Consider the following 15,075-nt stretch of genomic DNA (forward strand, 5'->3'; position numbering starts at 1 on the left):
AACAGGGCTGATAAGAAGCCTTAAAAGGGCAAGGAAGCTCAAGTTCCAACACCCCTCCCCCACAGACTGATTGAAGAGCCTTGATGACTAAGTCCCAAGGGCAAAAGCTACAACAAATTACAGGCAACAACCTTGGGCAGGAAGCCCAGCTCCTTTTCAGCTTCTGCTGTCAGCTGGGGAAGATCTGACTATCATGATCCATTAGCAGAACAGAGAAGAAGCCCCTTCAGGAAAGAACAGTCCAAACCCAAAGATCCAGGACATAATGAGAGGAGCAAGACTACAGGCAATTACAGGGGGGAAAGATGGGGGAAATATGAGTAAACAACAGAAAAGTAAAAAGAAATTACAATCGACAGCTTCTATCCAGGCAATGAACAAAGCAAATGAAACAGAGGAAGATCAAGGAACAACAAGCAAAAACACTGAAACTCCAGTGAATTGGACACAGGCTTTGGAAGAATTGTAAATACAATTCAAAAAACAATTAAGAGATTATTATAATTTGTCTTAGAGACTTCCGGGTAAGCATAGTGGCAATCTAGACATGACTCACTTCCTTTCCCCTGCACCCAACGAAATAGACTACCTCAAAAGAACATAAAAACCATCTTCAGCAGAATGGAGGGACTCTACAGTAGGGTACAGCATTGAAGGTATGTGGGGTTTGAGTATTTCCACATGATAAGAAGGAGAAAAAGCTCGCACCCAAATGTGAGCTGATCTACCCTCCACCACCTCACCTCCAGAGCCAGAGTCAAAACCAGAGTGTACCAGAAACATCAAGTGAGGGAAAGACACCTCTAAAGTGAACAAGGGGCACCCCTAGGTCCTTGGGAGAAGACTAGGACTGCTGGAGATCTACCTCTGAGAGCAGTTACACTGGAAACCTCTGCACACTGGAGAGCACAGACCTCAGTCGGTTGCTCTAGCGAAAAGTTGAGGCCATGGAGATTCTAGCCTCAGGCAAAAGCCTTGTCCCTTAACTCCACAAATGGAGAACTTGCCCATCTCACTCAGACTTCTGTCTAAAAAGGAAAGGGAAAACCACCAATGGGATGGCTCATTATGCCCAAGACCAGCCCTCTAAGAAATTCAGGAAGAAGACAGTGATCCTTGAAAATTTTTATGGAGGGAAAAACCGGGCTACAGAGGAAAAAGAGGATGATATTCAAACAAAATCAAAACCTTCACCAAAAAATGGAAATTTCCCACAAGCCCTGGAAGAATTCAAATTGGAGCTTATCCAAAAGATGGAAACCTTCTGGCAAGAAAAATGGGAATTAATTAAAAAAGAGCAACAGTCTGAGAGACAAGAACTCCCAATTGGAGAAACAGCTGGAAGCCACAAAAAGCAGGGCAGACCAAACTGAAAAGGAAAACCAATCTTTAAAGACCAGAATTAGGCAACTGGAAGACATTGATCTTTCAAAATAGCAAGAATTAATAATGCAAAGTCAAAAGACTAACAAATTAGACAATAACATAAAATATCTCACTGACAAGGTGACAGATCAGGAAAACAGGTCATGACGAGACAATTTGAGAATCATTGGTCTACCTGAAAAACCAGAAATAAACAGAAATCTTGACACCACAATACAATAAATCATCCAAGAAAATTGCCCTGAAGTTCTTGAGCAAGGAGGCAAAATAGACATCGAAAGAGTTCATAGAACACCCACTATAATAAATTCCCAAAAGACAACTCCCAGGAATGTAATTGCCAAATTCAAGAGCTTCCGAGTTAAGGAGACCACCCCAAGGAGCACACAGAGACAATGCAATTCGGGCAAGGGGAAGTCTTTATTACTAGTGTGCTAGGGAAAGCTCAGCAAGAGAGTTCCGGGGGGTAGCATGATCAGGGTGGAGATTATATATGTTTGGGTTGGTGCTATGTGAAAACAGAATGTTGTTTAGGAGGCAGTGGGTTTGTTTTGACAGACTTAGGGGCGCCCTGCAGTTCCTGGAGAGGAACCTCTGTGGTTTGTGGTTTCAGCCACTTCAGCAATTATGTAGGGTTTTTTTCCTAGTTCCTGCTATGGCTTTTTACTCTACTCCACTACATTCCCCACTTCTGATTGTACACAATGAGTAATCTTTCTCATAGCCACACCCTCGTACAACTCAGGGATAGTAGCTAAAGGCTAATACTGTTGCCTCAGGACCATGATCTGGACAGCGTTGATACGGTCTTTAACAAACTGAACCAGACGGTTGAGAATACAGGGGCCAAAGGTTAACAAAAGGAGGAGGATTAAGAGGGGGCCTAACAATGTAGAAACGAGCATTGTAAGCCAGGGGGATGACTGGAAAAGTCTTTGGTACCAGGGTTTTCCTAAGGCAAGGGCCTTATCTTGTTCTTTGAGGCTTTTCTTAAGCTGTGCCAAAGGCTTGTGGCCTATGTTTATGTGGTCTGCTTAGAAGCAGCATTCCTCCTTCAAAGCCACACAAAGGCCACCTCCCTTCAGAAATAGAAGGTCGAGACCCTGCTTATTCTGTAAAACTACCTTGGAGAGAGAAGTTAGGGATTTTTCTAATGCCTCCAGGGACTTTTATATGCACCGGAGGTCATCCCTAATGGCTGTGTGCAGGGTCCAAAGGTCAGCATCCTTGGTGACCAGTGAAGCTATGCCAGTTCCAATACCTGCAAGCCTGATATAGTGGCCAGGATAAGAGTTACCACTGGTTCTCAAGTGAGGTGAGGGCGGAAGACTCATCAGGCCCAAATGGTGTTGAATTGGTCCCCTGTGTAATAGAGGACCCAGGGTAACAGAGTCACTAGAAGGCATGCCTCCTTGATCCATGCCAATGTGGAGTTGGAAATAAATGGGGTAAGGCCAGTGGTAGTGCAGATCCAATTACCCTGGGGGCGATTATACCAGGATGAAGAGGTCCTAGCCAGAGGGTGGGGGAAGTCCTGAGGAAGGTCTGAGATGAGGGTGGGATCTCCGATGCAAATACCTCGACCAATGATAGATTTGATGGTGATCCCATTGTGCTGGTTCCCCCAGTCACAGGCTGAGGGTCTTGGTTCTGAGGAAGTAGCATAGGTGGTATTAAGGGCAATAGCATCATAATAAGGGGGTCGTGAGTCAAAGCAAAGCCAGCAGTTCTGGGTCATATTAGAAAAAGTGCGATTAAGGGTACTATAAGCAGCCTGCAGCATGGGCCATAGGGGACCGGGGTCTGAGGCAATTGGGGTAGGGACAGTAGGGGTTTGTGTGGGCAGGGGAAGGGAAAGATCTGGGATGTGCGTGGTTGACTGGTGGGTGGTCCGTGCCCTGGGGACTGGCTGCAGCTGATGGAGGACTGTATTGGGGCCCATAGGTTGTCTGTAGGTTGTCAGCAGAAGGGGTTAGTGGCTTGGCCCAGTTTCCTCTTGCAGTTTGGGTGGTCTGGTGGGAGCTTATTTTGCTCGTTGAGCCAATGGTAAGTGTTAGTATTTGGGGTCTTTCTAATGGTAATGCGTGCACCCAAATCAGGACCAGCTATGTATTGTTGGACTCCCCAAATCTTCCCTGTGATCCACCCTGGGTCTTCCCACCCAGAGGTGTCCTGGGAAGCAACTGTGAGCAAAAGAGGGTGACTGTCACCGACAAGGTATGCATCAATCGGCCTGGAGCCAACACCTGGGGTTGCTAAGGACTCGCAACTCCAGTGGGGACAATAAAACTCATCAGAGTCCCTGCAGTTGTACTCTGGGCAAAAATAGAGGTCAGGAGGGGTGCCGGTACAGGGGAGCATTGTGGGTCCAAACAGGTCACTAGGACGCCACCGGAACTGCGGTGTGGGCGATGATGTTATGTTTGTGGCCATGATTCGGCCATCTGTCCAGCATAGAATCTCCAATTGAAAGGGTTGATGGAGGTTGGGAAGTGGTGAGGCTAAAACTAAGGGAGAGGGAACTGGGAGGAAGAGGACAAGGGGCACTACCCAGGCGATCATGTCTGCAGAGGTTCAGGTGGATGACAGCCATGAGTTTCAGGGGGTTATCAGGTCAACTATGGGTGATCCAGGCATCAGGCTCAGGGTCTGGAGGGTCTGCAGATCACACGTGGGAATGATGGACCCAAGGGCCGATCCTGTTGACCTTGAGAGTTGGAGGGGTCATGAAGAGGACAACAAATGGCCCTTTCCAGTGGGGCTGGAGGGCCTGCCTCTGGTGTCTCTTGACCCAGACCTAATCCCCTGGCTGATAGGAGTGTGGATCATGCGGGTGAGGTTGGAACCGTGCCTGTAGATGGGGCCAAAGGTCCTGCTGCAGCTGGGCAACCAGAACCTGAGCAGAAGAAGGTGACCCATCACTCATGTTGGACGCCTCCATAATTTGCCATAGCCAATATGGGGGGTCCAAGGCCAGATCCTGCCAAGTAAAAATATATGGCATCTGGTCAGGATGCCCCTCAGGGCTGCGGAGTAAAATGCGGGCCCAGATGGCAGAAATGATTGACTTTTGCCATGTCCCTCTCAGGGGCCAATCCCAAAAGTGGGCCATTCTGAGTTACAGCAGATCTGCAATTTTCCCTTTCTTGCCAACACCCCCAAGTTGTGGGTGTGGGCTTTGAAATCAGGGTAGTGACTCAGGACTAAATCCAGGGGGGTTGACTGACCTTGGCCCATGTTTAGCCCAAAGTCAAAAAGAGCAAAGAGGACTACACAGAAAACAGACAAAACAACAGACAAACAAACTGACAGACAAAAAATTCTCTAAACAGAGTTTGGAATGGGGATGGAGCTTGCTCAGTACTCCACCCCACCTTTCCTGGCACCCTTCTAAAAAGACTCAGTGTTCCTTCATTTGTCCGGTGCCCATGGTGCTTCCATCACGGGACTCCCTGGAATCTAATTCCACTAGGGACTCAAACCCTGGACTTCCCCTTATTTTCTCGGGGGACAGAGGGACTCCAAACCTCTGAAGTTCCATATCCCATCTCCAAGATTTCTGAGGACTCCCTTCCCACTCATCTTAATAGGCTCGCTTCCTGACTTTCCCGACCTGGTCCCTCGCGGGAAACAGAAATTGTGATAGTTGTAGATCCTCACTCAGAAACAGGTAAGAAATCCACTTTAGCCCAGGGGCTTGACATAGGACATCCCCCTATAATCTGGGGGGCACGGGATCTCCCATCCACTAAGGCATATGCTCTTCTGGAGCCCAATATTCTCCCATAAACAATCACACAACCAATCACACTGCACAGACACACTGCTCACCTCTGGAGAGTCACCACGAAAGCTGGGAGAGAACTTCCCTTGTCCTGGTGCTCCTCAGGGGGTTATATTCATCCCAGATGAACCCTCAAATGTTAGGGTCTGAGTGGATAACCACCCCAAAGAGCACACAGAGATAATGCAATTCAGGCAAGGGGAAGTCGTTATTACTAGTGCACTAGGGGAAGCTCAGCAAGAGAGTTCCAGGGGTAGCATGGTCAGGGTGGAGATTATATATATTTGGGGTTCCAGGCTGGTGCTATGTTGCTTAGGATGCTTAGGATGTTGCTTAGGAGGCAGTGGGTTTCAACAGACTTAGGGGCACCCTGCAGTTCCTGGAGTGGAACCTCTGTGGTTTGTGGTTTCAGCCATTTCAGCAATTATGTGGGTTTTTTCCCCTAGTTTTGACTATGGCTGTTTACTCAACTCCACTACACAATTGCATCCATTGAGGCAGAGAATTGATTTGTACCCTATAGAGAAGTAGAAGGGTAACAAACGAACGGGGGGGGGGGAGGGAAGCAATACAAGGGAAGGAGAGAGTGAGAGGAGGTAGTTTAAAAAGACCATAAAGAAAGTAAAAGGGGAATAAGAAGGGAGGAGGGGTAGAAAGAGAAATAAAATAAGGGCGGGAATTAGGGGGACTGACTAAAAACAAAACACTGAAGGAAATAGTGAAAGAAGAAAGGGCAGGACTAGGAGTAGAAATCAAAATGTTGGGAAATACACAGCTGGTAATCTGATTAACTCACCCAAGCAAATAGCAGAGTGGATTAGAAACCAAAATCCTACCATATGTTGTCTACAAGAAACACACATGAGGAAGGTAAATACACATAGGGTAACAGTAAGTGGATGGAGCAAAATCTATTGGGCATCAACTGAGAAAAAGAAGGCAGGAGATATAATCATGATAGGACAAAAACAAAGTAAAAATAGATTTAGTTATAAGAAATAGGGAAGGCAATTACATCCTGATAAAAGGCAGTATAGACAATGAGGAAATATCAGTACTCAACATGTATGCACCAAATGGGATAGCATCCAAATTTCTAAAGGAGAAACTAAGGGAGCTCAAGGATGAAATAGATAGAAAAACTCTACTAGTGGGAGACCTGAACATTCCTCTATTAGAACTAGATAAATCAAACAAAAAATAAGAAAGAGGTAAGAGAAGTGAATGAAATCTTAGAAAAATTAGTTAGTAGATACGTGGAGAAAAATAAATAGGGACAAAAAGGAATACACCTTTTCAGCAGCACATGGTACACTGTACACAAAGATTGATGATGTACTAGGGCATAAAAACATTGCAAACAAGTGCAAAAGAGCAGAAATAATGAATTCAACCTTCTCAGACCACAATGCAATGAAAAAAATGATAATTAGTAAGGGTACATGGAGAGGCCAATCAAAAATTAATTGGAAATTAAATAATGTGATTCTCCAGAATCCGTTAGTTAAAGAACAAATCATAGAAACAATTAATAATTTCATTGAAGAAAATGACAATGATGAGACATCCTTTCAAAATCTATGGGATGCAGCCAAAGCAGTACTGAGTGGGAAATTCATATCTTTGAGTTCATATATCAACAAATTACGGAGGGCAGAGGTCAATGAATTGGGCATGCAAATTAAAAAACTAGAAAGTGAACAAATTTAAAATCCTCAGATGAAAACTAAATTAGAGATCCTAAAAATCAAAGTACAAATTAAATAAAATTGAAAGTCAAAGAACTATAGGTTTAATAAATAAGACTAGAAGCTGGTACTTTGAAAAATCAAATAAAATAGACAAAATACTGGTCAATCTAACTAAAAAGAGGAAAGAAGAAAACCAGATTTACAGTATCAAAGATGAAAAGGGAGACCTCATCTCTAATGAAGAGGAAATTAAGGCAATCATTAAAAAATATTATGTCTAATTATATGGCAATAAATATGGCAATCTAGGTGATATGGATGAATATTTACAAAAATATAAATTGCTTAGATTAACAGAAGAAGAAATAGAATATCTAAATAACCCCATATCAGAAAAAGAAATTGAACAAGCCATCAAAGAACTCCCTAGGAAAAAATCCCCAGGGCCTGATGGATTCACAAATAAATTCCATCAAACATTCAAAGAACAATCAATTCTAATATTATACAAACTATTTGACAGAATAAGCAAAGAAGGAGTTCTACCAAATTCCTTTTATGACACAAATATGGTACTGATTCCAAAGCCAGGCAGGTCAAAAACAGAGAAAGAAAACTATAGACCAATCTCCTTAATGAACATAGATGCAAAAATCTTAAATTGAATACTAGCAAAAAGACTCCAGCAAGTGATCATGAGGATTATTCACTATGATCAGGTTGAATTGATATCAGGAATGCAAGGATGTTTCAATACTAGGAAAACCATCCACATAATTGACCATATCAACAAGCAAACCAACAAAAATCACATGATTATCTCAATAGACGCAGAAAAAGCCTTTGATAAAATACAACACCCATTCCTATTGAAAACACTAGAAAGTATAGGAATAAAAGGGTCTTTCCTAAAAATAATAAACATCTATCTAAAACCATCAGCCAACATCATCTGCAATGGGGATAAACTAGAAGTCTTCCCAATAAGATCAAGAGTGAAGCAAGGATGCCCATTATTACTTCTATTATTTAACATTGCACTAGAAACACTAGCAGTAGCAATTAGAGAAGAAAAAGAAATTGAAGGTGTTAAAATAGGCAATGGGAAGTCGAAGCTATCACTCTTTGCTGATGATATGATGGTCTACTTAAAGAATCCTAGAGAATCAACTAAAAAGGTAGTCGAAATTATCACCAACTTTAGCAAAGTTGCAAGATACAAAATAAACCCACATAAGTCATCAGCATTTCTATATATTTCCAACATATCACAGCAGCAAGAATTAGAGGGGGGAGGGAAGAAAAGAAAATGATCTTTGTTTCCAATGAATAATGTTTGGAAATGACCAAATAAAAAAAATTTAAAAAAAAAAGAATTAGAAAGAGAAATTCCATTTAAAATCACCCTAGACAATATAAAATACTTAGGATTCTATCTGCCAAGACAAACATAGGAACTATATGATTACAACTACAAAACACTCTCCACCCAATTAAAACTAGATCTAAATAATTGGAAAAACATCAATTTCTCATGGGTAGGATGAGCTAACATAATAAAAATGAGAATCCTATCCAAACTAATTTACTTTTTTAATGCTACACCCATTGAACTATCAAAAAACCTTTTTTACTGAATTAGAAAAAAACCATAACAAAGTTCATTTGGAAAAGCAAAGATCAAGGATATCCAGGGAAATAATAAAAAAATGTGAAAGAAGGGGGCCTAGCAGTACCAGATTTCAAACTATAGTATAAAGAAGTGTATAAAGAAACTGTAAAGAAAGTATAAAGAAGTATAGTATAAAGAAGGTAATCAAAACAATATGGTACTGGCTAAGAAACAGAAGGGAGAATTAGTGGATTAGACTTAGGGTTAATGACCTCAACAAGACAGTCTATGATAAACCCAAAGATCCCAGCTTTGGGGACAAAAACCCACTATTTGATAAAAACTGCTGGGTAAATTGGAAGACAGTATGGAAGAGATTAGGTTTGGATCAACATCCTATACCAAGATAAACTCAGAATGGGTGAATGACTTGAATATAAAGAAGGAAACTATAAGTAAATATGGTGAACACAGAATAGTATATATGTTAGATCTTTGGGAAAGGAAATATTTTAAGACCAAGCAAGAGTTAGAAAAAATTACAAAATATAAAATAAATAATTTTGATTACATTAAATTAAAAGGGTTTTTGTACAAACAAAACCAATGTGACCAAAATTAGAAGGGAAGCAACAAATTGGGAAACAATCTTCATAACAAAAACCTCTGACAAAGGTCTAATTACTCAAATTTATAAAGTCCTAAATCAATTGTACAAAAAAAATCAAGCCATTCCCCAATTGACAAATGGGTAAGGGACATGAATAGGCAATTTTCAGTTAAAGAAATACAAATTCTTAATAAGTATATGAAAAAATGTTCTCAATCTCTTAGAGAGATGCAATTCAAAACAACTCTGAAGTATCACCTCACACCTAGCAGATTAGTTAACATGACAACAATGGAAAGTAATGAATATTGGAGAGGATGCGGCAAAGTTGGGACATTAATTCATTGATGGGGGAGTTGTGAATTAATCCAACCATTCTGGAGGGCAATTTGGAACTATGCCCAAAGGGCACTAAAAGACTATCTGTCCTTTGATCCAGCCATAGCACTGCTGGGCTTGTACCCTGTGAGATTTAAAATGGTTGAGGTCTTAAACTGTAGTGAGTTAAAATGGTGGAAGATATAAATTGTGATAGATATAAGAGAGGGTGAGTAAATTTTGACCGTAGAAATATGTTTCACTACAGTGTCTTGGGTATTAAATCAAATATAAGGTGGTCACCAGGGAAATATTCCCAATTATTCAAATACCCAAGTCAATTGGGTTTTATAGAGATTTTAATTAACAATACAATGAGTAATCAAAGAAAGAGAGAGAGAGTAAGAAAGGAATAAGTATGAAGGGCCTCAAGCCAATATGGCCTAGACCTGAGTCTTAAGAGAGAAATCAGTCAGTTTTTTAACACTCACCACAAGGTCTGACTAAACAAGGATTCTAGTGACATCAGGCCAGCTCCATCTCAGCTGACTTCACCAGAGAACCTTCCAGCCAGAGACTGTTCCAAAAGGCCTCTCTCAAGAGATTCTTCCCAAGCGGTCCTCATCAGAGATCCTCCAAAAGGCTTTCTCCAAAAGGATATATATATATCTTCAAGAGATTCTGCTTTTTCTTATATAGGGGTTTTTCTCCCATGTCACCTCCCCTAAGTCCCTACATCTACCAATCACTGTAGACGCTTTCCAAAGGACTGCCCATCTAAATTCCTGCTAAGTCGACCAATCTCCTCAGTAAGTCTGAATCAGAAAAAATGCTGCTGTGTCGACCAAGATTCTCAGTAAGTCTGAATGAGAGAAAACACAGCTGAGTCAACTAATCTCATCAAGAGAACTTGCCCGACCCTTTTAGGTACCTAACATCCCATTGTATCAATTCTAAAAATAGGCCTGGCTCAAAGAACTCCTTGCCCCACCATAAGCATGGATCCAAGTACTTTCTTTGTTTAGTAAGGAGTTTTTCTGCCCTAAAGTATTCTTAAGTACGGGTGGAATAGAGGTCCTCCCATTTCTGATCCTGGCGAGTTCTCACATCAAAATGGGAAATGTTTCTCGGTAGGGAATTTGAGGATTCCTCAATGTGGAGTAAAGTTTTAACATTCATAAGTCTGTGAAATTTTAAGGTTCACAATCCCAAAGAGATAATAAGGAAAAAGACTTGTACAAGAATATTCATAGTCATGCTCTTTGTGGTGGCAAAAAAATTGGAAAATGAGGGGATGCCCTCCAATTGGGGAATGACTAAATAAATTGTGGTATCTGATGGTGATGGAATACTATTGTGCTCAAAGGAATAATAAACTGGAGGAATTCCATGTGAATTGGAATGACCTCCAGGAATTGATTCAGAGTGAGAGGAACAGAACCAGGAGAACATTGTACACAGAGAATGATACACTGTGGTATAATTAAATGTAATGGTCTTCTCCATTAGTGGCAATGCAGTGATCCTGGACAACCCGGAGGGAACACTATTCACATTCAGGGGAATAAACTAGGGGACTGACCTCTAGTTGGTTTTATTTCTTTTTTCTTTTGTTTCCCTCTCATTCCCAAGTTATTGTATATTCCCCTTTAAAAACTGTTTCTATCTTTAGTTTGGTTATGTTTGCAGGATCCATTGGGGAGATTAGTCTCCCAAAGGATCCCAGGGGGATGCTGGTTTTGAAAGAAGAAAGGATTTCATACTGGAACTACATCCCCCAGCATGCTCCAGGGTTCCCTCCCCTCTACTTCCTGGCATGAGATTGGTTTATATGTGGGCTAATCCCCTGTGAGAGATGGGGCTTTTTGATTTTTGCTTGTTGTTCTTAGACTTTAGAGGGGAGGCCCTAGTCAGTTTCAGGCTGGAGCTTGGGTTTTTGAGCTGTTAGTTTGTTAGCTAAAAGATAAAGAGTTTTGTTTTCCTTTCAACAGCAGGGAGCTGGTTAGTGCAAGGGGAGTAGGGAACACTTGAACCTTATCTGAACTCCTCAAAGGAGGAAATATACACACAGAATTGGGTACAGAAATACTTTTCACCCAGTAGTGAAACAAGAGGGAAAGTGTTTAAGTGAATGGAAAGGAGGAGTAAGAGGGAGAGTAGATCAAGAAAAGGATTATTCAAAAGCAAAACAAACTCTTAAAGAAGGGGCAGAGAAAAAAGAATAGGAGGTAAAAACCCCATCATCTCTGTTATTATGAATAGAATGAACTCATAAAACAGAAGAGCATAAGTGAATGGATTAGAAAGCAGAATTCAACAATTTCTTGTTTATGAAAAACACATGAAATAGAAAAATACCCACAGTTCAAATAAAGGACTTGAACAGACTCTATGATGCTTCACTGAAATAAAAAAGGCAGGGATAGCAATAAAAGCCAGATAAAAAATAGACCTAATTTAAAGAGATCATCAAGGAAATTATGTTTTCCTAAAAGGTCTGTGGGGCACAGCTCTACTCATGGGTCAAAGAACTGGGGATTCTAGGATTGCAGAAGGGTGAGCCAGACTGACAGACACATAGATATACTCTTGTTGACCAGTGACAAAGATTAATAATTTTGGGTACATACTTTATAGGGAAAATGATGTGGGCTAAGGGATTAGGTAAGCCTTTTGCAGGGACAATGGTTAGTAATGATTTACAAGATAGAGACAATATATTTTGATTACTTAGGTTGGCTTTGAACAGAGTTTTCTATAGGTGGTAATTTAACAAGTCAATTCAACAAGTCAATATATGACCCAGCTTTGTATAAAGCTGTATATTCTGTATATTCTTCTCAAAGAACTCCTTCATCAATAATTTTCTTGGAAGAACATATAATATTTGTTTTTCTCATGCTAGGGGGAAAGTTACATGTTTGGCAGCTCCAAAGCTATGGCTTTGATTTTCTGGGGCCTACTCTCACTACTGGGGGCTACATCTGCTCCACTTAACAAATGAAGGCAAGGTAAGTGAGTGTATGATTTGTATGGATTATGTAAGACTAGAAAACTAAATTCCAATACTTTTTGCTTGGAAATATAGCTTTTGAAATTTCATTTTTTACTAGTCCCTCTTTTCAGAGTGTGACTCAGAATATGCTGTGTATGCTGTCCGTAGTGTTTTGTCATAGGCAGACATTTCTCCATAGCCTTAGCATAGAAGCTAAGATAACTTCCCCTCAGGGGTCTTTCTTAGCCTCAAATCAGGTGGTCCAATCCTATGATTACTAAGACTGCCTCCCCCACAAGGCATTTCCTCAGCTTTTTGCATAGTCTTAGTTGTATTGTTAGATTTGCTATGGCTTTCATTGAGACTCTAAAGATTAAAATTAATAATCAATAACTATTATATTTTAAAAGTTTTATTAATAATAACTAAAGTGAAAGGAAGTACCTGAACTCAGCCTGGCCATGTGAACAAAAAAAAGAGCATGGGAGGAAATATTGACATACACTGTATATACTTTTTCATGTGCTTATTAATAGGTTTAATTTCTTTAACTGAAAATTGCCTATTCATGTCCCTTGCCCATTTATCAATTGGAGAATGGCTTAATTTTTTGTACAATTGGTTTAGCTCTTTATAAATTTGAGTAATTAGACCTTTGTCAGAGGTTTTTGTTGTGAAGATTGTTTCCCAATTTGTTGCTTCCCTTCTAATTTTGGTCGCATTGGTTTTGTTCATTTTTTTCCAAGTTTCAATATTCACTAACAATGCTTAAACTATTGAAGAAACAGATTGATATCGTGGGAACTTGTCCTCTAGATTAACCCCTAATGGGCCCCTTATCCCAAGAACTAAGGTTGACATGTCCTTATTTATGTTGTTTCATAGGGATATGTTTATCCCAGGTTTCACAAGGATATGTTGTCTCAGGTTTTACAAGGACATGCTATCTCAGGACTTCAGGTTTCACAAAGATATGTTGTCTCAAGGTTCACTGACCTGACCTAGGTCACCATGACCATATGTTGAACATCTGGGTACCAAAGACTAAGATTGATGTGTCTTCCCTTTTGGCTCCTAGGTGTCAGGACAACACCCCCTTCCCTTACTCCTTCTATATAAGCCTGGTCTAAGAAAGGCTTGGGGTCTTTCACTTCTTGTGGAGACCCAGGCTATAGCTTGAATAAAGTACCTCTTGTGCATTGCATTACCATGTGTGTTTCCTATTTAGAATCTGAACCAGAACCAGACTGAACACTATCAGGCAACTCTTCCCAATTCATACAGAAAAAGGGTTAATAAGTTTGCACTGAACTCCTAACATATTTGCTAACTTGAAAATAACACAGAATTATCAAAGTAGTTAGAAAAACCAAGTCTTTAATCAGGAAAGGAATAAGTCCAATATTTGACCCTTTACTCAGAGCCTGGTGCCAAAACTTTTGAAGGGTCTATACCACAGGACTCTGGGGACATTATCTCTGGGAGTGACACCGAGCTGGATGATGACTCCAAAGGACAAAAGAATTTGGGGAACTTATAAACCTTTTGGGAAACCTAGGGACAGGGAAATAGAATTGACATTACCAAGGAAATGGGAGTGTTCAAACTAGCTGACAGGCTACAAGCCTTAGGAAAGAGAGCATAGCCAGAGACTGGGATATCAGGGAGTGACCTAATTGCAATAGACACTAAAAGGATAGTCCCTGCCCAGGTTTTGGTCCTCTTGGGAAGAATCTGAAACAACGGGGAAAACTTCTAATATAAAAGGATATTTAGCATTTGCTTAGCCCCACCTAACTGAGATTATAATTTACCTTAGGGTATATTATTCAGATTGAGACTAGCTAAATCTCAAACTTCTTTTGGGGTGAACTCTCACAGAATAGGGAAGAACTTGGGGTCTCCACTCACAAGCTAACCCTGAACTTGGGGTTCATCAGATCTTACTAGGCTACAAGTTGGGGGTTCCTAGATTCCACATTGACACATGTTTTAAGTTTTTTGCAATATTATCTAAAAGGTGTCCTGATTGTGATTTATTTTGGCTTTGTATCCTAGTAGGTGTATGTTGCTTGGGAAATGGGGAAAAATCTTTTTATAAGTAGCAACCTAAATTTTACAGTTTTTACCTTTTACTAGTAATATCTGTGGTTTCCCCTTTTGTATTTTAAATTCGCATTCAAATTGTGGTGAATTAGGGAAATGTGAATTTTTAAAATAATATTATGGATGTTATAAGGTTGATATTAACTTCTTATTCATTTTTACACTTTATAGAGCTTCAGTTGGCACAAGTTTCTTAAGTAATTATACTCTTGAGTGATCACTGTAGCTATCTGAGTCAGTGTTTTACAGGTTGCTATATACATATTTTGGTCTTATAATTAATTATATTTAACAAATTGCATGTTAATCCTTAGATCATGAATTTCTTTTTATACATTGCACATACTTTTAAAGTAATTTTGTATCTTATTTAAGTACAATGCTGTTTAAAATTTAATTTGTAATATACCAAATTCTTAATACATATATCATTTCAAATTTCCAATCTTTGAAATCTAAATGTTAATTATATTTTTACCTATTGCTTAATATAATAGTACATGTTTTAAAGTAACAATTTTACATGTTCATATGTCTATTCAAATTTTAGATCATATAAAATCTTCATATTAC

This window comes from Monodelphis domestica, chromosome 2, assembly GCF_027887165.1.
Source record: "Monodelphis domestica isolate mMonDom1 chromosome 2, mMonDom1.pri, whole genome shotgun sequence".
Lineage (NCBI taxonomy): Eukaryota > Metazoa > Chordata > Mammalia > Didelphimorphia > Didelphidae > Monodelphis > Monodelphis domestica.